The sequence below is a fragment of the Stegodyphus dumicola genome, chromosome 8 (assembly GCF_044657685.1).
Source record: "Stegodyphus dumicola isolate Sdum_Otavi_A_Nest chromosome 8, ASM4465768v1".
Lineage (NCBI taxonomy): Eukaryota > Metazoa > Arthropoda > Arachnida > Araneae > Eresidae > Stegodyphus > Stegodyphus dumicola.
This window is the reverse complement of record NC_140775.1, coordinates 101058522-101084719: the sequence shown is the minus strand read 5'-3', so window position 1 is coordinate 101084719 and position 26198 is coordinate 101058522. Positions and strand designations below refer to the sequence as shown.

The 26198-nt window shown below is 32.5% G+C and overlaps 1 protein-coding gene across 7 annotated transcripts in view; it reads right to left on the bottom strand.

Moving 5' to 3' along the window:
- The window catches only part of LOC118192690 (protein O-linked-mannose beta-1,2-N-acetylglucosaminyltransferase 1-like), a 438475-nt gene that overhangs the window by 61403 nt on the left and 350874 nt on the right, over positions 1-26198 (bottom strand). Inside the window, exon 1 of one of the 7 annotated variants that reach the window (XM_085822186.1) lies at positions 20122-20243. The exons of the other annotated variants lie outside the window; for them this stretch is intronic. The gene's annotated coding sequence lies outside the window, so the exon portion shown is untranslated. Of the gene's footprint in view, positions 1-20121; positions 20244-26198 lie in introns of those variants that run through there. 7 annotated transcript variants of the gene reach the window in all.

The following is a 26198-nucleotide window of genomic DNA, read 5'->3' as shown; positions in this document are numbered from 1 at the left end:
TCAAAAGATTTCTTAATTATAAATATAAATATATGTACTGAAAATTACGAAGAGAATAACACATACGTATCTGTTATTACGAGAATAAGTATTGCTAATGTATGCAAAAGGCCTTGAAAACTCATTTTGATTCACCTTTCTTTTCTTTATGAATGACGAATATCTGTTTGCCATACACGTGATCAAATAGGGAATAAGTGTTTAATCCGTAAAATTATAAGTATTGATTAACATTTCATATAACTACTTCTAATTGAGGCTTTCTAAGAGCAACCCCCTTAATTTTGACTCGCATCTTTTAATTTTAGACTAAAATATGAGCATAGAATCTACCTTTAAACAATGGGATTTTTTTTTAAACACTGTGGCATGAGAGTGCCTAGTAATAATAGTTTTAGCGTCGCTAAGAATCATTTTCTGGATTCTCATATTGATTTTTTTCCAAAAGATATTAAAAGCTGCAATTGACAAGTATGAGCAATGCATAATACATACATATATAACGTAAGCATACCATAAAGAAAAATGAACCCCTAACAAAAGCTGATCGACTGCTATTGAACTCTAAAGAGGGGTTTATCAGAGGGAAAATGGCAATTAAAATCAATTAAAATTCCATTTAATTGATTTTAATTATTTATTTACTGTATCGATTTATTACTTATTGTAATGGATTGGAATATTTGAATATGAATTAGCTGAATATTTAAGAATAATATTATGACTGCGAGAATAGGAAAATAAAACATTTTTTGAATATTTACTTTCTTATAGAATGCAGATGAATTCATTTTTACTCAACGAAAATCAAAATTTAGTAGCTAATTAATCTGTCCTGTATCGAGCACTTTAGTTCAGTGATCCGTATTAATGTGCGCTTTTTTTTTTTTTTTAATTTAAATGCTTCAAGAATAATTAGAAAAGGACATAATTCTCTTCTTACCCTTAAATTCTTCAATAAAAAAACTGCATTTTCAGCTATAACCAAGTGAAATAATTTTCTAAATATAATTCAAAGCATGAAAAATAAGGTACATAAACAGCTTGGAAATGGAACTAGCACTGAGATTCTCTTTAAGAAATATGGTAAAGCTTAAAAAAACGTCTACGAAGTGAAGTAATTCCGTAGAATATTTTCTAACTCTTTATGATTAAATTGCACTCAATTATACTTTATAAACGACATGTAAATACTATTTAATGTATATGTGTGGATGTGTGTGTGGGGGGGGGGGGCTCACTAGCGGCTGAGCTTAAAGTCGTTGAACTCTGGCAGGTCGATACGGGGTTCGAATCCGGATCAGCTGTATTGGCGTTTTCGAGGCTTTCCCCACGTGTAACGTGCATAAGAATCAGTTTTGCTTAGAAAGTTCTCTACGAGGCACCCTTACCCTTAGGCAAATAACCGTCGAATGCTTTGCTATAATCAAACAAACCAGACCAAACAATAGATATATAAATAAGTAGCTTAAAAAACTGCTATATTTTATGTATACTTATCAAGTAGTATTTCAATATGTATAATGATTAAAAGAAAGGAAAAGTCGGATCCTAACTGATTGTATATAATGTAATCCCTATGAAGACCCTAACAATTCTTTCTTACTTAAAGTCGTAACCCAAAAAGAGAACAAATTAAACGTCAGATACGTATACAATACTGAATCTAATACAAAAAATACAAATATAAAAATAAATTATATATGTACGAAACCTAACTAACTATTTATATTGATATTACGTAAATATACGTATGGTAATAAACATTGTATAATAAAAATATTTTATACCTTGTTCTATATTTGATTCCATTTATATATACCTATACATAGATATATATAATTTAAGGATTCCATTTAAGGATTATAGTAGTAGTTAATACTACTACATATAAAACACAAAATTTTTCAGTATTATTTAACTTCAATCTTAAGAATTTTCTGCAGTCTAGTTTGCGTTATTTTATTCATAAGTCTCAAATAAAAACAGTTATTCTTTATGTCATTAGAAAATTAACCAAAAAGCAGCGACCACATTGTAATTGAGAAACAGTCCTTAGCCGTGAAAAGGTTGAAAGCCATTCGGTTATGACTATTATCTCACATACTCAGCTACTTCGCATACATGGAACATAGCATTCGAAATGAAAAACTCAATATTTACTACAAATTCATTCGTGTAACAAATATCTGTCTTTCTACACCTATGGCTTTTAAAAAAAAAAATGTTATTTATCTTACAGTTTATCATTAAGTAATACATTTTCATTGTACAAAATTGCATTCATTCGAAGAATTCAATTTGTATTTTCCTCTGTATAAAACTGAATGTAGATAAGTTAGATGTTTAAACGACCCCCACATTTTGTCAAGAGCAGGAGCAAGATTATCCCCTACTTTTCAGCCCCCCCCAGGAAAAAAGGGGTTCTAAATTTACGACCTGACCGCATATGGGTGTATTTCTGTGTAGAAGACGGCGTACCCTGACACGACCATCGATGTCATGGATGAGAAGTTGTGATTCATCCGACAAAGCAACTGTCTTCCACTTATCCATGGTCCGGTCTCGTTGTTCCTGGGCCCATTGTAGGCGTAGTTGACAATGATGTTCAGTCAATAGAGACACACGAGTGGGACGTTTGCTGCGAAGGTCCCGTATCCAACAGTGTCCGCTGAAGTTGTGTGTTCAGAAACATACTTGGACCTGCACTGTATTGGGCTGTCAGCTCAGCCACTGCCTGGCGCCTATTTTGCTGTACCAAGCGGGACAGTCTCCGACGTCCTTTTTCTTTGAGGACATGTGAACGTCCAACAGTTTGGAGCCTACTGCTAGTTTCACAATCTTTTATCCACTTTGCATAAACACTAAGAAAGGCAGATCGGTAACAACCTACCAGTCGAGCAGGTTCGGAACAGTTTCGGAGATACTGTTTCCGAGTCTTCGGGCCATTACAATCTGCCCTCTAGCAAATTTTTCTTAGATCATCAGCCTTTCTCATCACTCGCAAAAGTAAGTGATTGAATGATTGTTGTGCTTAATGATATTGCATAATATTTTTGCATTATAAATTATTGTAGCATCTTTAGTCAATAAGGCGAAAAAATTAGTAAAAAATATCTAGAATTATATAACTAGTGAAAAATCCAAATTTATCTTTATAGAACCAGTTAGTTTAAAAAAGGGTATATGGAAAGAGGGGTATAAAACTCCTTGAAAGTGGTCAACGCCTATAAAAACGGTTGTGAAACTCTGGCGTAAAATTTAATGGTAAATGCAACAAGTGGAAAAAATATATTTCCAAAGCTAGGCATATATGAATCTTTGAATCTTCTAAAAAACTTTGCAAACAAATACTATGTAATCTTCAATGCGTAAGTAACACATATTGCTTTTGATGCTTATTTGCATAAGTGACTAATCTCCTATCTGCAGAAAGAAACACAACACTGATCTTAAATAAATTTAACAACCAACATATAAACTCTGCATACTAGGCTTCTTTCCACAGAAGGGTGGGGGGAATTTAAATTTCATTGCCTCGAGTAAAGTCGAAAAAAGCACGCATCAGAAAAAACATCCATCAATTTATTACGGACATTCTTTACAAGAAAGTGTCAATTAGAATACCGAATGCTTTTTCCTGTAATAGCGAAATGCATAAGTTGCAGCATTGATCCAGGCTCTACATCATTTGTCAAGCAAAAATAATTCCCACATATTCTAGAAAAGAGCTCAACAGAATTTTAGTAAATCCATTCTGTTTTTTGGGTATCTCTTGAAGAAGAAGTATGAGCGCTTTCGAATTATATGATCTCGTGGCAGCCATTTCAGAGCTGGTATAAGCCACCATCAGGGATGATTTTCTTGACGAAGATTAACGACGACAATTTTAACTTTCAGAAGTCACTTTTGGAACTTCGTGCGGGGAACTTCTTCAATAAATTTAGTAAAGAAGAGGAACTAAATATTTCTTTCTCTCTAAATGAAGGATTTGGGAAAAGATACTTTATATCCGTCCAAAGTAATAACAACAATAAAAAATATCCCGAAGGGTGAAAATTCACGTCTGCGATTTCAATCCATCTTTATTGCAGACAGAAAAATCGGGAATAAATCAATATTTAAATTGAACAGGTGAAAGCAGGATACGTATAAACGAAATACAAACTACCATTAATATGAGCTTTCGGCCAAGGAATTTCTTGGTCATAAAAGTTGAGAACTCTTTGAACATACAAAGCTTGCTTTCACCCATCCATAATCAAAGCAAGTATTTTTACTTTGCATTCAGATTAAAAAAAAAAAAAGTAAATATTACATTTGTTTGCCCTATTTTTAAGTATACATTAAGTATACATTATACCTTATAAACAAGTCATCTAATATACCTTATTCGCTATATAAAAATAAACCACAAAAGACTAAAAGACACTTTAAACGATTCAACAGCAAGAAGTCGAACAATTTTTCATAAATAATATTTTAAAGATGTAACAATTTCTTCTGATGTTATGTGACATATGTGTTAAAACATGTGACACATCTGCATCTCGGGATGCATCAGTCAAAAATGAAGACTAGTCAATGCTTTTCCGTGTAGCCCCTAATGGCTGAGTACATAATAAATAAAATAAAAAAGGCCAATGCTTTCACTTACAAAACGCTCTCATTGCGTATCTAGACAGTGATTTACCAGGTATTTCTATGTGCGGAAGTAGGCTTAAAACTCATTTTTTAGAATACTTGAATATTCGTCTCAAATTTTAATAGATATCAAATTACGTATATTACAAATTCTTCGCCCCTTCATTCGTTTTTCATTTTAGGAACTACAAAAAATCACACGGAACTCAGTTGAAAAGGAAGGATGACATCATTCAATAATCGCTTTTCTATATAGAAAATGTCTCACAATGCATTCGCTATGAATGCACGCGAAGCACTAATTTCGCAAAAATCTTTCTCACACCCAATTCGTAAATTAAAATTAGTCTTCCTTTTTCCGATTAATATGTAATTCTTTAGTTATCAGTCTCATACCTTATTGTCGAGCCATATCACATCTCGTAACTCCATTACTATTAACGTACGCAATTATTGTTTTTAATTCTCTACTTCTAAGGTCATCTATTCAGTCTTCTTGCCCATATTTAAATTTCTCACGTCATTTAAACATATTCCATTTTTTATCGCGTCTTTAAAAATTATCTATCTTCCATAAATAAAGACAAAAAGTCAACGAAATAACTAAAATTTGTTTATTCCTCATTGGGACTGGTAATTTTATAACAGTAGATATTAAAAAAATACACCAGTTCCACTTTAAATGACTGAAACTTACTGAACAATAATAATACTAATTGCATGCTTAGTAAATATACTGGAACTGAGATTTACAAATGAGGATTTTCTCATATTTTTTCTATATCATTCCATCTGGCATCAATGCGAGAGTTAAATTTTGCAAAATTTCATAAGCTACGATTTACTTGGTAATTCTACGACAGAATGGTTTGGAAAATTCAAGTGAATTCCATTTAAAAAAATAAGACTGCTCACTGTATTCATGAAGACCTCAGAACTTGATACGGAGACAACAGCAAAGATGAAAAATCTCATTTCAACTATATGTTTATACTTTATTAATAGCTTTCAGCATTCATTCGCCCAATCTAAAATTGATATCTGTAACTAAAAAGCAGATATAAACGTTGGGATGGAATTTTATACCGTCCGCAAAATGTAAAATGATAATTGCCATTAATGGCTTAACTGCGGTAAGGCTGGAAACATTTTCAAAAGTATGCTTTCATGGTTAGTATCAGGCATTGCTCACAGAAGAGATGATTTTCTGAAGGCTAATTTTTATTTCTAGGTGAATGATTATTTTTTTCCAATCTAGTTTATATAGTAAAAGTAAAGAATATAAGTAATATATAAAGACTGATTGTGCATCGTAACATAACAATGTATATTAAATCTTTTTAACACTTCGTACATTATACTGGCTCATTGAATAGTATTTCTATGGAACTGCAATGAAAAGAAGATTAAAGGCTTGAAATGGCTGACCAAGTTCTACTACCCCTAATGTAATAAATTAAGTAACCAATCCTCCAACTTTTTTTGTGCCATCTTTTGCTTGGTTCTCGTGAGATGTTGCCAATTATTTATCAGTTTTATTCCTTTTCTATTTGGATGAACCGCTGACTTTAATGCGCGATTCCGAATTCGTGGTTTCACTTGTGGAATTTTGTTCATTAAATATACTGAAACATTTTTGGACATTTACAGCAACTTGAAAAAACTAGCATACAAATATAGCTTTCAAACAGGTTTAAAAGGTTAGGTAATAAAGAAAGCTAAAAATATATGTAGTATACAGCATTACTTCTTAACAAACAAAGAAAAAACTGTCATAAAAGGGGAAAAAAATGCCAGAATGGTAAGCACATTTACAGAGTCCACACGGTTGCTCGATCACAGAATTTTTAAACAAACGTAAGAATAAATATATGCATAAAATTTACATTAATACATACTGCGATATTTCAATAATGTAGTACACATCTCGTGTTGTTAGTATTGCGGTGAGTTTGGACTCTCAAAATGCCGTATTCGCCTGAACAATATGTCAATTCGATAAAATTAGAACTGCAATAAAATGTGATCCTTTATGGGTTTTATTTATTTATTTATTTTTCATCATGTTTAGTGAACTACTGAAAAACTTTAATATCAGATCCTTATGCAATGTTTTTAAATATACTAACAATCTTCCGGAGAAGCAGAGAAACTTCATGAGAAAAAATTGCTTGAACTTTACTAGGGATTTTATAATGCTATAGTTCCCAGAACCGTATTATGAATAAAAAAGTAATATTGTAGATCCTAAACATTTTATGACGATCTTGGTAATCCAGTTATATATAGGCTAGGCTATAGCGAAACAATCGTATCGATTATATTTACCAAGCATAAAGCATTCACATTCCACTGCTTTGTTATCAATGCATAAATCTTTTACCTCTAAAAAAATAATTTGAGAGAATACAATATGTAATAATATTAATAAAAATTGCAAACTTTGTGTTAATCTACAGTTTGTTTTCTTTGTTTGGTTCTATGGGAACAGCAGACTGTTAACTTTTAAGGTTTTGGAAAGGTACAAATTATACAGATTTACAAATGTGCGACACACTGGCGCCCCTAATCCTATTTCGAGGGTCAACTTAGTATTTCTTTTTTAAGCCATCATTAACTTATTGTTCTTCGAAATCCGCTGCTGATCCATAACATCAAACACAAGTAAGAGCCATTTAACTTTTGTTATGTAGTTCGTCTTTTTAAGGGAAGGTAAAAAGAACAACTTTTTACAATTTCTTTTAGTGCACAGGCGTATTTTGAAAACTAACTTCCGAAAGGTCAGCATTTAGGCGAACTTCTTTATAACAACATATATAAGAAGAACAGATAATTCTGGCTTTCTGCAACAATAATCAGCTTATAAATGCTAAAAAGAAGAGGATAATAAGCAAAAGGGCTACTATGCAAAAACTACCTTACCGCTTCAATCGCTTTGCTAAAAATAGCATTTTCTTATGCGTACGTCACTTCCGAAACTGAAATGTTCACTCTCTTGTTTGTATTGCCCGACTTCGTGCAAACTGGTGCGTTTACAGGGGCGGTAAAAAATTTTTTTTTTCAATCTATTCCGGTCAAAATATTCAGTTTCGCATAATAAAAATATGAAATGAAATAAAACAAAATTTAAGCTGTTGCCTGCTCTAACATTAAGCCATGCATCCATTCCGAACGAATAATCCATACGAATGATTTAGTGTTTTTTAAAGCAAAAATTCATTTTATTCTTTCATCCGTCTCAAATAAAAAAATTCGATATGTTGCGGACATTCACGCATGGCTCACTTGCATCGGCTAATCGATATGGGCGGGATCTGCTTTCCATTCGATATATCGACACGATAAAAAAAAAAAACTATCGATAAACATTTATTTGCATTGAAAAGCGGTAAGGACTCTATTGTTTGCATCAAGAGGGCGCAGCCAGTTTGACATGGAAATATTACCACAGCAAATGCCTAAAATTAATCAAGAACTGTTTTTTTTATTATAATATTTATTCATAGCTCCCTCCTGAAACTAATGTATATTTTGACTGATAAAAAAAAAGAAAAACAAACTGTATGTACATAAAAGAATAAGGGAAAAAACTTTCACGGATTATTATTTTCCTCAAATGACAATGTGATTAATTGTTTACATAACAATCGCAAAATTTCTAGAATTTACAGTGGCAATGAAATATAAATAGTAGAAAAACGCTGTAGAACAATACTTCTTCATGATAATGTCTACTTTCTCTACACGATAATATCATTGCTGGCTGACATGGAAATCTTAAATTTTTCTAGAAGTGGCAACGAAATACTACAACAGCAGAAAAGAATAGTACATTCTCATCATACCGTGGATAGTGATAACAAAAAACACACGTTATAAAATTATTCCCTTAATATTAAAAAAAAAAAAATCATGAAAAGAATTCAAACAATTCGCTTTCGTATTGGATGGGTTGAAAAACAACCCATCCAATACGAAAGCAGATTAGTGTCTAATGAACTACTAATGGATCTTTTTCTAAAATAAATCAAACCGACAAATATTCCGACAAAATAATCTTTTTGTGGAAACACACGAGGAAAATAATTATTTCCGACACTGGTCTGCAGCTTATTTATGAACTCTTCGTAATTACGAAAAATATCTTTGCTAATTCTCGTTCGAAATTTTCGCGCTAATAATTGCATTTGCCATTCGTCAACTTCCGGAATTTTCTATTTATAGACGACTGTATGGTCTCCCTATTATGTTTTACTTTGCCTTTACTTCTGCTTCTTTTTTAATGATTATGACAAAATGAGCTGATAAACTGGATCTGAATTCTTCCAATCACATTTCCATTCACTTTCAACAGATCCCGAACAATGTCCCATTCAAAAAGTAAAAATTTTTCTGCAAAACTGATAACATAACACGCCAGCTAAATGAGACGGGCCTAATTTAGATTCCCCCCCCCAACTGCATAACAAAGAAGAAAAAAAAAATCTGGTTTATTTTCATGAAAAACAGAAATGGCTCCTTTTTGCCCACATCATTTTCGGCAGTAGATTATATTTTTTAATATAATTAGAATAAAACTCTGAAAAAATTTAAAGGCATTCCTCCTTTAGTGTAGTGATCAGAATATTCAACTAACAACTGAATATTCTCCAATTCGATTCCAGGGAAAACACGCCTGAATTTTTAAGATTCTTGCCCAGGTAAAAAATATAGATGAATCATTCAGATCTCTCGAATCTTTAAAAGGATTCGACACTCGAAAGTTAGAAATTTTCAAAACATTTTAACCAAGAACTTCGGAAAGATCTGCCAAATTTTATTTAGAAAATTGTTATTTTTTCTCCCCCTTTTTTATTGTTGTATTCAAAAATTTGTTTTATAATGTTTTACTGGCATTACATTTTAACAATTAGTATTTATGAATGTTTCGCCCTGCAAACGGGTTTCTCTAGATTTTCTTTATGTCGGATCGCGTAGGGAATTTCTTTTGCGTGTATGAAAATAAACTGACAATATGCGATTGAAACATTTCTTACCATTTTTTTAATTAGATTTCATTCCAATATATGAAAAAAAAAATGAAACGCAATCAGATTTCCCAATTATTAGTGATTTTATCGAAAACGACAAATTCTCTTTGAAAAGTCAGCCTTTTTATATGAAATCAATAATGATCTGTCTTTATATATTTCAAAACATTTTTAAGAAATTTTATTTCCATAGTTTAAATTCATTTTCCTAGGTAATTCGTTTTTATTAAGTTTTATAATTGCAATAGTTTTTACTCTTAATTTCCAAGAAGATAATCGATATTAATAATTAAAATTCATATTTATAATCTTAGCTAACGTTGGGACTGGATTTTGACTTTGAAGATACATTTTTATCTTCTTTTTATTTAATGTGTTAATCATTTGGCTGATAAGAATATGAAAATTTATTCTTAAACCTGTAAAGGCTGTATATGTTGGATGACTATCAGTTAGAGGATTTGTAAATAGTGTAATTATTGAAATTATACATACTTATATGCACACACTTATGCAACTACTTTAGAAGATATTTTTGTACAGTGGAATATGCTTTGGCATTTTCTTGCTTATATGGCTCATCAACGGCCGTGTGGCAAAGTTGCTGAACGCTAGTAGTTTTACTCTTCGTTCGAATCCAGGTGAACGAGTTCGCTGCATGAGCATTTGTGGTTTTCCTCTTGTGTAACGTGGATACAAGGCAGTTTCCTTTAGTCCTCCAAGAAGGCATCCATTTTCTTAAGCAGAGAGCGCTCGCGAGCTTTATCATAACCAAATGAACCAAACTTTCTTGCTGATTTAATTCTGAATAAAGCAAGAATAATTTCAATGCCATTGATTTCCAATAAGGACAAACATTTTTAAAGAATTTTTCGTCTCTTAACACTCGCTAAGAATGAACGGTACTAAAAAATTACAACGTATCTTTTATTCATAGAGTTTTGCTTCTCTCCCGTGTCAAAAAATCCTTTTTACAAGTAACGTGACAGAGACTCTATGCACGCAACTTCTATGACCCACTTCAATCGACATTCAGGGACACACAGCAGCAGCGCCGATGGGCAACTGATAACACACGTGATGGCAGAAAGGTGTTACTCAGGTTCTTTAACATGACATATTTAACACAGTTATGGAAACTGCGCAGAGAATTACCTCCTTTTATTACAATTACATGGAATTTTCGCAAAATTCCGAAGTACTAGTGAATTATTTGCGTGCATATGCTATGGAAAAAGAAATTTCAACACACCAGCCAAGTGAAACGCACAGTAACCCACCCAATAACGGTTTTTAGAAAATGATACAATCACAGTTAATAAATTAGAAAGCAAATAGTTTATCTACAAAATCTCATGTTAGCCCGCAATTATGTTAAAGATTTTCAAAACAAATTCTCCAAAATAAATAAAAGAAACCTCTAAAAGTTCCGATTAATCGATATAAAGTTTTCCTACCATAAATTATTGGAAAATGAATGAATTTTTCTGCTGCCGGTTGAAAGAACGAACGTAAAAATACTGATAGAATTAAAAGTACACTAATATCCATTGGCATCAATAAATTTTAATTGTCTAGATGCAGAGTTCTATGATTTTAAAATTCAAATTATAAAAACCTCAAGAATTTTCAGATGGATAAGAAGAAAACCAATACAATTTTCTCACTGATCCATCTCCTGTTCAGATTTTAAAAACATTTAGCAGTGTCCCTTCTAAACAGCACATATGCGCGACCTCGTTCTAATTTTTGTTAAGTTCTACACTGTGTTTTTATTTCTGTCGATTGCAAGACATCTACAGTTTCAAGACGGTCCAAATAATGCACCAAGGAATTATATTCCTATACCACCCACATATATTTCGGCAGTTATAAAAATATGAAAGAACACAGACCCTTAATCCATGTACTTATAAAAATGATAAATCATGAAGCTGATTTTACCTTTGTAATTAAGTTGAAACATCCGTATGCCGACAATGTATCTACCCTTTACCCAACTTTATATGGCTTTCCATTGCAAACTTAATAACTTTTCTAAAATAACTTAACAAAGTTATTTTTGAAATGTAACAAAAAAAGTTAAAATAACTATCTAACTTTCTTATTAACTTCTATGCAGTTATTTCTATTATTCTCAGAAATTCCGTTAATATTCTAATATGATTCATGAATGGGATTCTCCTGAATTTCTTTTTTGTCATACATCATGAAGGATATTAAGTTAGCTAAAAACATTACATTATCTTACTTTTTTAGTGCATTTCACTGAAGCTGTGTAGTTCGGAAAATTTTTTCATAATTTTTAGTTAACAGAATGCGGAAAAGTAATAAGAAGGAGTGACTCGGCTTAGGAAAATTATTTTTTCGTCTGGAATAAAATTTAATTCATTTTAATTATTATTTGGTTTAGGTACCAGATTTCAATTTCTATAAAAATCATGGCGCTGCTAACAATGAAAAATTAAATCTCTAGTTTTAAATCCATCACTATTAACAACTGCACGACAGCTAACTGAAGGGAGATTTTTCAATGTCCACCAAAAGTTTGCAAATTTGTCAGAAATTCCGAAAAACTTTTTATTGAGACGATTATTCCTGATCGATCCGATGATGTAACCAGCAAAACATTGCGATTATTAGTTTGATTGTTAAACAATGTTTCATGGGAAAAAATTCAATATTAAATTTAAAAAAAAAAAAGTATTTACATCGAATTTTTTTTTTGGGGGAGGGGGGAACTACGGAATACTGTATACCGAATATGTAAGTGTGGAAAATTTCAAGAGAATCCGATCAGTAGATTAAGGCGAAAAATTAATGACAAGATTTAATTCAAACAAATAAACAAAAAGAGAAAAATTAATAAGATATATAAGAATAAAATAATAATAGAATAAAATAAATTAAAATATAAATAAAAATTTAATAAGAAATATAATAATATATATAAAATTTAATAAGAAATCAGATGGATTTGGTACTCCAACCGTTACACCAATCCTTCATCCATAATCCGAACAGTCTTCGTTTCAAATCCTGATTGAAAACACACTTTACGAATTGCTAAAGCTGCGAAAAATTCTACGGAGGAGCGGAAAGGATTTTTTAGAAATTAAATATTGCGCCAAGAGTTAAAAAAAAAAATCAGTTTGCCTAGTTAACCTATGGAACAAAGGATACTTTATGCAATGAAAAGCTATATTTATTTAAATTCTTTAAGAAGACACTACCTAACGCGGCATATTCATAGCATATAACAAATAAAAGACTGCATTTAATCTGATTACGTCAAAAGGAATGCACATGCTGTTTAAAAAGAGAGAAAGAGATCAGCGTTGTATGACTGTATTCATAAAAGTCTGTTTTAGTCATTCAGTTGCTTTCTTTAAAAGCAACAATAAATAAACTTATGACGGCATATAATAAAAAAAAAAAGTTAAATAAATGACGTCAACGACTAACATCAAGACAAAAAACTCCATTATCGCTATTTCATTCTTTCTGCCGTTCACTGTTCACCGTTTCTGCCGTAAAAAAGAAAAAGTATTTGAGTCAACATCAAACTAAAATCTTTAAGATGGTAAAAATCGAACACTACATTGTTTCCATACAAACGCCCTAGTTCAAGTGTTTTCATCTATTTTCGAGGTTTGTTAAACTGCGTTCCTCCCCCCCCGGGGGAAATTCCAAAAACTAAACTTTGCTTTCCAATGTGGTTCGCGCCAGAAAAATCATTTATCTTTTTTGCCGTTAACTTATATCAGTTGACGGTGCTTAGGTGAATTAATCAAATTGACTATATAATGCTTTCCTCTGTGAGCAGAGAAAGAACAGAATTGTACCAATAGCAAAGATATACAGGTACCGACACCATTACACAAGTCAGCCAGTTTTGCCAAAGCAGAAACATCGACAAGTACCTCGACACTAAGGTATGGGCACCTTTTTATGTTTACTTTTTTAACTTGAGAAAAGCAATCTACACAAAAGTATTAGTACCAGTATAATGTGTTTGACGAACACTAGCCCGATCTCCATAAAGGAGTTAGCAGCTTTACGATGAGGTATTACATAGGGGTTTTTAGATGTTTCGCACTGAAGACGAAGGGGGGGGGGAAAATTCGGGTTTTGCAACACCCGATGCAGTAAGCGACTGACCTCTTTCCGCCCAATCCTTACAACCGGCTTAGAATGACAAGTAAGCAGTCAGCAATGCAACACATCACACGGAAGGTTCTTCCCCTTTCCTTTCAACTATTTTCCAAATCAAAGAAAAGGAAAGGATGACCTTCTCAGAAATAGCAGAAAAATGTGCACATGGGGCCTCAGTCAAATAATAGGTCAGCATATCTTCCGCTGCATAGTGGCATTTCTGTTTAAAAGGTTTTCATAATATTTATGTAATAAAAACTTAAGTACGATTCAAAACTGCTTAATAAATTTTTCTTTTTCTTTTGTCAGAAATGAACAGAAATTAAGCAGCTAGCAACTGGATCAAGGAATTAATAAAATGATGAGTACAGAAAGTTGAAATTAGTTATATTAGTTAATTTTAATCCCTACCCTCGTTTAAGGCAGCTGTTAATGCAAGAATTAAACCAACGTTATAAAGAAAACATACAGCTTCGAAACGAACGAAAGTCAAATGTTTTCACACAAATTATATACTAATTTAACACGAAGTTTTACATGTATTATTTATTATTATAATATCTCCGTCAATGAAATAAAAAGTAACAAACGAAATAGAAAATTGCGAAATAAAAAAGTTGGTACACAAATATTAAAAACACACAGATTTATCTACGTACGGTATTTAGTAGAAATCACAACACGTATGTAAGGTTTCAAAAATTATTTTTAAGTCTTTTCGAAATGTTTAGCTGATTTTCAGCTATTTACATTCGTCAGCCTAGTTGCACTTTTGATCGCTGATAAATGCGTGGTTGCAAGCACTTATTAATTTGAAGCCTCCATCCCGCTCACGAAGTCTTATTTTTCATTTTCATTTTCTATTCCGATAGAATACAAAATGTTTCTGACAATAATTTATTTGTTGGTAAATAATATTGGGATCATGTTATTTCTATCTGGATTTATGCAACACCAAATTATTATACAAATCCGCGATATATCGAATAAGTTAATAACTGCCTAATAGTGTAGTGATATTTCATACTCACAGCCTGCCCCGGATAAACGATTCGATCCCACTTTTTGGGTTAATAAAAAACAAATCTCCAAAGTAAGTGTAAATCCAAAAGAGGAAAAAAAAAAAAAAAAAAAAAAAATCATTCGCATACTTTCAATCCAGTAAAATTACAACGTCATTTCGTATCATAATAAAAATATTTTCCCAGTTTGTTCTTTGTAATGTTCTATCTAGAACATGGGTCTCCAAAGTGCCTTTCAAACAGAATTTAGGGATCGTAAATTAAAAATGACTAAACAACTAAATTAAACTAAAAATTACAGCAACTAAATTACAAAGATTTAATTTTAAAATAAATTTCATGCTACTATAGACAGACATGTAAAATGTAAAAAATACAATGGTCTTTGCTCTACGCGAACCTCTAATTATCTTTCTGCAATTTCAGGATCTTCCTTCCAGACCGGTACTTGCGAGAACATTCTGGCATGTTATGTAGAAGCTACTATAAATGTAGAGTTCGTACCATTTTTCATCAGACGCTTTCTACTTCTACTGCTTATAAGACCTTTACTGCCGCTCTTCCCATCTGTCTTCTTTCTTTGAACAATATGACGCAGTAAACTTAAAGTTAATCCTATTTAGTTCAAATTACTATCACATATTTAATATTTTAAAAGAATAATGATTTGCCAATTGAATTAAATAAAGATGTTCAGTTAGAAGCTAAATCCTTCGGTGCCATCATTTCTGCTGTATCCCCTCCGGTATACACTCCCAGCCATGATGACTGCAAGCTGATTACTCTTCTATGTTCCCGAAAATATTACATATAGTAAAATTAATTTATTAGTAGTGATTATTCCCCGGAAAACTGAAGAATATAAACTATTCTAATCATAAAACTTAATAGTATCATTTAATCTAGTTATAATATACAGGGTGTTTCATAGATCATGGGACAAACTTGGAGGGGTGGTGGAGCGTACTAAAACATGCATTTTTTTATAGGAATGTAGGGTCTAAAGTGGCGGGTTAAGACAGGTACGCAAAAAAAAAACGACACGAGAGGAAAATGTGTTTATGTACAAAATCAACGCAAAGTGCTTCTTTGTAGCAATACAGTATTCACAATAAATGTTCAAAATTGCGACCACCAGCAGTAATACATGCTTGGTAACGTCGCAGAAGGGATTGACGAACATTTTGAAAAACGACAAGCATTTCGCAAACGCTTGCAGCCGCAATGTATAGTCGTGCAACGAGGTCCTCCAATGAGTCAACGGGAGTCTCGTAAATGATGCTCTTCAGATGGCCCCATAAAAAAAATCCAAGTTGGATAAATCTGGCGAATGGGTCCACCACGGCCAATCCATCGGCCCGGAAATGTCCCATCCATGTAATTGCGGACCCGCACGTGGTTACAGGCTGGTGCACCATCATGCTGGAACCACATGCGATCACGAACGACAGCCGGAATATCCTGCAGCAATTTCAGTAGCACCTTTTGCAGAAAAATATGACAACAGAAGCCATTTGTACGTGCAGGTAAGAGCTAAGGGCATATGAGGTAGTTGTTAACAATACTCGCTCACACATTCACGGAGAAGCGAGTTTGGAATGCATGTGGACGCGTGCCGTGTGGATTATGAGTTGCCCACACGTGCATGTTGTGGCTATTGAAGATGCCGTCCTGAGAGAAAGTTGCCTCGTCCATGAATAGCTTATCCGATGGGAAATTCGCCTGCGCCGCAAACTGCTTCAAGAACCAATGACAGAAATGAACTCAAAGAATGTAATCTGTCTCTTGCAAGGATTGGACTCTCTGCAAATGGTACGGGTGCAAACCATTTTCATGCAATACTCTCCAAACGGTGGAATGACTTAGTTGCAGACGACGTGCAATAGTTCTTGCAATTGTTTGAGGTGATTCATGCACAATGTTCAAGATGGATTCTTCAATGCGAGGTTGTCATGCACTTCTTCCACTCCTAGACGCCTGTTCGGAAACCGTTCCTGGTACAACCGCAGCGCTGTTCTGCCGTTCCCATTAGCAGCACCACACATGAGATGCAAGTGAGCTTTTTCCCTGTGCGTAAACTTAGCTATCACGTGTCCTGCTCACTACCGCTGCATTGCCAGCCAATCACAGCTGTAGTTCCTATTACTGTTAGTGTTCCCTTTTTTGAACATTTATTGTGCGTTCCTGCCTTAACCGTCCCCCTATACAAAAATTGCATGTTTTAGTACGCTCCACCACCCCGCCAAGTTTGTCCCATGATCTATGAAACATCCTGTATATTAAGTTTTGTAATTAAGATAGTTTATACTGTTCACTTTCGAAGGGGATAATTATTGTTAATGATTTAATTAAGCTTTAACAATTTTAGCTGTGTTAGCGCTAGATTTTGGCTTTGAAGGTCTATTTTTACCCTTTTTCTACTTAATGTGTTAATATATATATGTCATGTTTTTTCCCAAACGGCCATATCTGGAAGTTTATGGTTTATGCATTCATGCCTTCCAACTACGCAATAAAGTGTCTTCGGAAACCAGAAATTTAAGTACCGCATTCCTTCATCTACGTATTAAAACATGACAACTAATTTTATTCGACAGAATAATTCATATCAGATCATCTTTCTGTAGATATTTTTCAATCGTAGTTATTTCGATGTACAAGTTTTAAAGGACGACGTCAGACAAGTAAGCAGCAGCGTGGATGAGGAGCGTCTTTCCAGGAGGAAAGCGTAAGCGAAAAGGACATAGCCATTCAGAGGAAGACGGGAGGGAGTTAAAAAGTTTCAGTTCCGAGTCAAAACGTTTTGGTTTACAATCATTTGATTGGGCAAGAGATATCTGCATTAAGCATTATGTAGGATCGCATGATTAATTTGAATGACGCAGTTTAGACTTATAGTGCTATTTTTTAGATAGAGAGAGAGGAAGTCCCCAAATTAAATAAAAAATAAAAGAGAGGTTATAGCCAATTAAATTCAGAAGTTTGCTTTCATAATTTTCATCTTACACACACATAAGAGTTAGGTTTGGAGGCAACTTCCCCTTGATAAGATCTGTCTTCTGCCTGCTTAACAATTATACACTTATGCAAATTAATTTAGCCTTAACAATTCTTTAAAATTTTTGGGATTAATTTTTTGGAATATTACATATTTTTTCATGGTTTCAGATACTTGCACTTAATTTACATATGCTCTCAGAATTTAAATGATATTGTAAATTAATTCGGAGCAATAATTAATCTTTTTTTTGTATGCAATTACAATCTTATTTGCATGCAATTAAAATTTCATAATTTAAATTTAAATAAACTTAAATTAGCTTTATAAGAATAAAGACTATTTGTAATTCAAATAAATAAATATACATATTCAATTAATAATTTAATTTTTTATTAATAATCATCTCCCTGGAAATTAAAAGTAAAAATTAATGCAAATTGAATCTATTTAAATTTAAAGTTAATTCTTGACATTTAGATAAAAGTAATAAAAACATGTAACACATGTTTTTAGTTAATTTTTTCTAAATCTTATAGTGTGTGTGTATATATATATATATAAATTATATATGAACTATAATAATATATATATATCTTTAGACAGAAGTTTGAAATTGCAAATCAAAATACAAAAAACTAACAAATATATATTAATATTACAAATCGCAAGAAAATTAAAATACAAATTGTTTATATATATATATATATATATATATATATATTTTATATATATATATATATATATATAAGACCTATTTGGTCTTAAAATTTTTTGCGCAAAATGCTGCAAAAATATGAAATAAAAGGAAGTAATTTTTAAAAAATATTAACATGGAAAAGTGAAAAACAGCTTACACGCGAAATAAAACTGTTAAAATCAATGTTGGAAAACACGTAAATGCCCAAATAAACTAATCTGATCGTTGTGATATGTGAAAAGTTAATATATATAAAAACAGATTGACGAAACAAGTTAAAACAAAATTAAAAAATAATTAAAACATAAATTGCAAAATTACAAAAAATTAAAAAAAATTACAAAGCGGAAAATGGTAAATTAGCCCAATTGGACTTCCAACCAGGCTTTTCAAGGGAAAAATAGTTGAATGTGGAACCAGGCCAAACACCATTACGCGTTTCGCTGAAACAGACAATTGAAGCTCTTGGCTCTTGTTTGACGAAAAAAATTTTTTTAATAATATAAACTGTCCCAAATTTTTTTTTTTTTTTTTTTTTTTTAAGCTTCAATTTTCTGTTCCAATTTCCCGACGCGTCCGCAGAAAAACACATTAAGATGTAAGAAAAAGTAAATGCAACTCCGAGCAAAACAAAATTAAAATCAAAATAAAATATATAGCGGTCTGCTATTAGTCAAAAATTACAATAACGTATGGGTTGGTCCTGCTAGCTTAAAGAAGAATAAAACCTTTATAAAGATTATGGTACTGAATATATATATATAACAAAGAAATTATTCATTAATTGTATTTTATATTTACAGTTCGAATATAAATAATATAAACTAAACGAAGTCAACAGTAATGATATTATCAAAATGAAAAAACCATCCCCTTTAAAGCAGTTTATTTAAGGTATATTTTAAAATATTTTCCCTTTTTATTAATTGATTTATTTTTACAAGTGAGTTTTAAAAAGTTTAAACCGAACTGAAGATTTCTTTTTGGAAATAAGTTTTTACTACTTTCTATATTTTGAGATATACGATAAATTAAATCATTATTTCAAAATAATAACTGACTAAATTTTTTCCTCGGATTGGAATGCTTTTGTTATTATGCTCGTTTGTCCATAAATTTTGTATTTCCAAATTAGAGAATTTATTATTTCCTTCATTTTCAACGAAGGCTGAAATACCACAGCATTTACAAAATTAGGATGAGATATATGTAATTTAAAAAGGTAATAAACACTGTAAAATAAACAATGTAGCAATTACCCCATCAGCTTCGATCTTTTGGGAAAGGAGTCCTATGATAATTATGTAATAGAGAAGACGTCAATAAAAATTTGAGAAATTCTTGAAGAGGTTCACTATTAAAAAGGTTTGGGAAAAAACGTAAAATTCAATGTATCAGGAAAGTTGTCCTTCGTATCTTAAGGAATGCAAAGGAAAATAAACATCCAAAACTGCGAAAATATTACGTAACTGAGAAGAGTCTTTTTTTTTAATACATTTTTGTAATGGAAGATTCTTAAATTTCAACCGAACAAAATATATAAACACAATTTGCACCATCACAAAAACTTACAGACGCATCCAGTGTCAGAGTTACTTATTCAAAACTCGTCGGCTAGAATTGAATTTGGTTTCCACTCATCCTCTGCAGACGTATCTTCGATCGTTCACGAATTCAAAGAACTTCCAGCGCCACTGTCGAATAATAGACAAAACTGTTATTGATTTTCTATATCCAAATAGTTAGGGATTTTTTTTTACAGAAATGCAAATCCGAAAGGAAATAAACCATTCAGATTTGCAGCTATCTTAACAGTAGATTATTATCATAAATTCAGAAACAAAGTTGTTTTATTTAGCACTCATATTTTTATTATTAATGGCAAATTCCCATTACTATCTCATTTAAGCTAATTTGACTAGATTTTTACTAAATCAATATGGGTTAGAAGGGGGGACTATTTGAAGTACTGTTTTAATATTTCAAGCCGCTAACACGCTTGGTACCTCTCCTTTTTCAACTGCTCACACATTACAGGAAAGCCACTAAAACTGATCCCACAGTTCCAAATAATTTCGACGTTCTGTAACGGTGATTGCCTTACATAATGATATTCAGTACCAATTTTATTTATAATCTTACATATCGTCCTTTTTAAAGCGGGTCGCCATGAGAGGTTTCAGTATTTATTACCGATATATAAATTTGTATTGTCGCAGTTTTTCTCAGTAAGAGTTTAAATTAGATTACTTAAATGCGGCAAAGAGGGAAAAAAAAAAAAAAAAAAAAAAGGCTATCTTTCTAAGAGGGAGGATACCTTCGTAGAGGTGGCTCGCTAGCAGCCCCAGCGATAAAGTCGAACACTAGTAGTTCGGCTTGGGTTCGATTCTACGAGAATGGATTGGCTGTATGGACGTTTTCGTCATTTTCCTCATGTGTAATGTGGATACGAGCCAGTTTCCCTTAGACAGTCCTCGACGAAGGCATCCCTTCTCTTAGATATATAGTCCTCACATGCTCTCCCATAATCGAATAAAACAAACTAAACCTTCGTAAAGGACCTTTAAAAGGAAACTGAAGCCTCGAATAACTAGAGTTCAGCGGTTTTAAATATCTGAACATTGATAAGCTCTCAATAAAGTGCAGTTCAGTATTAAAATATGTAAAAAGCACAACAATTTGGTCAGTGATTATATCTCTTATCCCCCCCCCCAAAAAAAAAATCTTCATGGTCATATGGTGAGGAGCTAACAAAATTTCATACAAATTATTTTTACAAAATTCAAGAATATTTGGACAAAACCTGACTTATGGGGCGAATCGTAAAACAGAACACAGCTGTGAAATACGGGACTACATGACAAAATTTATAGGAACTTTTTATTGTAAGCTTGGTCAAGCTAAGCCTAAATTCATTAAGCGTGGTTTTACTCTGCGTTACTGTTTGGATTAACGCGGTTTTATTCTACATTAAAGCCTTGGCAATCCACTGCAGATCACATGCATCAACATGTTTGATATGATATTTCAGAAGAAATTTGATTGTTACGTATATTATTTAAAAACATCTCATGGATATTTTCCATTATAGGACAACACGTGCCAAACAGGTTATAAGGTTTTACTTGATCCGATAAAAGTTAATTAGTCCAAAACCCCTCACAGACATGAAGTAAATTATCTCTATGCCTGAAAGTAAAGTCATTGAAAGATTTAAATAAATCTTTTTATTTAAACAGAACTTGGTTTCGTCTGGTTTGCTTCATTTGATAACGGGAAAGCACACAAGGCTATCTGCCTAAGGGGATGGACGCTTCGTGGAGCAAATTCTAAGGGAAACATGTTATACATGGGGAAAAACACGAGAACGCCCATGCAGCCAGCCCGTTTGTCGGGATTCGAACCCCGGACAGAACTACCAGTGTTCAGCAATTTTACCGCTTGGCCGCTGGTGAGCGAAACAGAACTTAGAACATCAATGCACGTTCTTGTACTAACAATATCAACCACAGCTCGTGGTGTTGCAACTATATAGAAACAGTCAAATTCAAGGCTAAGCGTCGAAACGTAGTTGAAGACTACACAATCTAAATCTACTTTAAGTTGGCTCAGTAACTCTTCTGGCGTATCAAATTCAAGTGTCGTTTACGATATAATGCAAAGCCGAATCATTACAACTTATCAGAGCTGGCAAGAATTAAACGTAGCAGGAACACGCAGGCTAGAAACAAGCTTCGTCTTACAAACCTCAGGTTAAATACTAACCATTTACATTCTGATAAGGTAACGGGAAAGAAAATAATAAAAAGTTTAATTATAAATAACTGGTTAATTTAAATAATAACCTTATAAGGTTAGGAAATATATTGCGCAAACTTGATGGTTCCAGTAACGGGAAGCATCAAGTTCGTTGCTGGAAGCATGCAAATGCGCATGCATTTGTCATCAGGCTCATTTCGAATGCGGTAAACTTTTTCTAATCATAAGAAAATATGTCATAGGTTATTTATCTTAGGTTAGAAATATATCTCTTAAATAAGTCACAGAATAACATAGTTTCAAAACATTTTACAGACAGAACTTTGAAAATAAGAATACTGTTCGGACGAGAACCGGTAATTTCAGCACGGTATGGCCGTTGACAAAAGTTAAACCTTGTTACCATCAGCTTTACCAGTAAGCTACCATCACAGAATACTGCTATAAGAGATAGGTCCAAAACATTTAGTTTAAATATAAATAACAGACAATGTTGGTGAACATATCCTTCTGCAAAAAATTGTGTGGCGCATGTTGTCCTATAAAGGAAAAATGACACGTATGAAAAAGTGATACATATCACTTTTACGGCGTTACTGGCGATAACTTGTAGATAAATATCTGTTCCACTGGTTTCAGTAGTTCATTGGTTCACTACCCGAAAACATGCAGGTGCCAGTAATAAACAAATGACCATCGTAAAAATGATCCGATTCCTTCAAAAGAATTTCTTTACGTACTTATAGTTTTATTTACCTACAAATTAACGTATTACACATGCATTGTATGTTTTATGAATGACGTATAATGTCATAGAATGACGTATAATGCCAATGAATTATATGAGTATAGTCATTATACGAGTATAATTTCTATTCTCTACTAATGCAACGTAACATAGGGGGAAAAAAACGGATAGCTTCTATTTTCATGACTTCTCGCTAATAAATCCTACAAATACATTATTATTATTATGGGAGGATAAAAGGGGAAATTATTAGGCATTAAATTAATGATATTAATCTTAATTATAATTAAATTAGGATTAATCTTAATTATTACGTAATAAATGACATTAAAAATACCTTTTTTTATTTACAAAAATGTTGTAAACATTCATAAAAATTATTGGTAGTACATAATACAAATTAAAATACATTTAAAAAGTATAAATTTCAATTATTATTAAGAAATAAAAACTATTTTAACATTTTCCTTCTTTGGGAGGTGGGGGAGTATGCAAATGCAGTAAAATTAACTCTTAATCGGGCATGCAAAACTTTAGTGTGCAATGCGCAAGTGCCATCTGTTGTTTTTGAAAATTGCTTTAAAAAATATTCATTAAATTCGTCGCGAAATGGCACCACACAAGTTAAAGGTTAATGGACGAGCAACTATGATTAAATAAGACTGCAATATCATTTTAGTGGGAAGTTCACCAATAAAATAACAGAGAGGCCATATCTGGCTTCTTGCAGAAAGTCAGTTTTCACTAAATATGCGTGAACCAAATATCTCGTAGTAATAAATTGAAATCACGATAAAAATAACTACATCCACAAATTCAGTAAAAATTCTCACTCCTTCGATAAATTCGATTTGCAATTTTCACATTTAACTACGTTCTGACACAAAAAAGCAGACATTAAGATTTATCGTCCAGAACTTTACATTACTAAGAACTATATAAAACTTCGTATCTACCCGTCCAGGGGATAAGAAGACCACGTAAAGAATCTGTAAGCCATTAGGGGCTGTGCCATGGCAACACTGGGAACGGAGAAGGAATGAGATTGCAGCTTCGGAAAAACCAACTACAACGACGCAAAGCGAACCCATCAACAAACACGACAAACGGTGAGGCTCCATATACACAAACAAATGCATTGGGGAAAAAGGAAAAAAAAAAGAAAATGAGCATAACATTCCGACAAAATGGTTCACAGAAATTCCGACATATTGGACTCGGAATATTTACATCATTGTAAGGAGGGAGGCGGATGTAAAATAGAGGCGTCAACAAAATGAAAAGTCATCTTTAAGAATTCAGCAAACGTGCCCGAATTTGTGGTGCCAGAAATATTTTGCACATTTTATTCGAATCATTCAGTAAGATGATAAAGAATATAAACAAATAAATAAGCCAGAAAAAAAGGTCCCATTTCAGTAAATAGAGAAAGTTTTGGGGAGAAAAAGATCCGCGGAAGCCAGTACACGAATCAAATCGCCATACGTGGGTATACTTAAATTTTCAAAAAGCCAAAAGCTCACCAAATTCGATGAGAATCAAATTTCGATTATTCGGTTCGACAAATGATCTGTTGCCGAAGAATTTTTTTTTTTTTTTTTTTTTTTTTTTTTTTTTTTTGCGAATTCGGAAAAAGCAATTTTGTTTTGAATCTCGTATATCACAACAGTTTTAAAATCAACTTCTAGTGAAAGTCAACACACATTTTATTTTCAAAAAAATTGATTAAAGAAAAGGGTTTACAGTTAGAGCACATCATCTGAATTTATTCTAAAAGCTTCGTTGCCTTCAAAAAAGTGATATGCTATTTTGATGCGCGATTCTCGCTTTATTTTGATATTCTATCTCCCATGTCTTTTCCTTCTCAAATGGTGCATGTTTTAATTCCTCTCACTCAGAAAAGACAGTATTTCACATAAAATACAAAGTTATTGCTTTATGTTCCCGAAATGCACTAGTTATTCTCAACAATTTCAAACAGAAAAATTTAACATTACTGTTGTTTTCCCCGAGAAACAGGTTTTCTATTCAGATTTAAACATTTTTATTACACATGATCTCATTTCATAAACTTGTGCAACAATAGAACAACCCATTTTCTAGTCTTCATAATAAAATTAAACATTATTTGTATGAACATTTACTCATACGAAATCAGCCCCGCAGACCTACACCGAACACTAACCGATTTGACTTCATAAATCACATTCCCATTAATATATTCTAAAATTCTTATTTTGAATGATGGAAATGCTTAATGTGGTTATCATATCTAGCGACACGCGATGCTAGAAGAACTTTTCGGAAAACAGGTTTCTCCCACAATTGGTTTAAAAAGAAATTTCCTACCGAAATAGTTCCGCTGCTCTCTCCCATGTAGATGTTTGCGTAAGACAACCATTTAATATTCCGAAAGCGAAGCTTCCCAGAAATGTTTCTTTCAACGGACCATCACGGATAATTTGCAGGTCTGATAGCGCTTTAAACAAAGTAACCTTTCCTTAATTTTTTTCACATAAATTCACTCAAAATTTCCTGTAGTCAACATAGGTATGGCGCCATTCCCCCCCACACAATGGCGGGCACATGCCTATAACGGCAGTTATGATTTTAGTTATTCATGTAATGATTTGTGTAAAATAATTATTTTTATATAGGCGTTATGAAATATACAGAGATATGTGAGTTGTGTCAAGCCGATGTGTAATGAACATAACGAAAAATACTAGATTTAATTTCGCCTAAGCTAGAAAACTGAAGTTCTGAGATCTCCCGAACACCATCTTTCGTTCATCATTTTTTATTAGTCACATATAAATAAATAATAATCTCTTCAGATGATTTTAACATCTGCATTTAAAAATTTTATACTCTCAACACGACTAACATTTTGAAAACATAGCACATGCGAAAGAAGGACAGAAATATGCTAGTTCTGCCCTAAAGTCTTTTTTCACATACAGAAGGAAGATGGTCGGAAAATGTACTTAAAATTTTTAAATAACACATTTTAAAATAACACTTTTCAAAAATATACAGTTCTGTTACTTAAGTTGAATAAGTAGAAGTAATTCCGAGATAAGTTTAAAGGGATAGAGCCACAAAAAAGAAGCAACGCGGAAGATTTGAGGATGACTTTTCC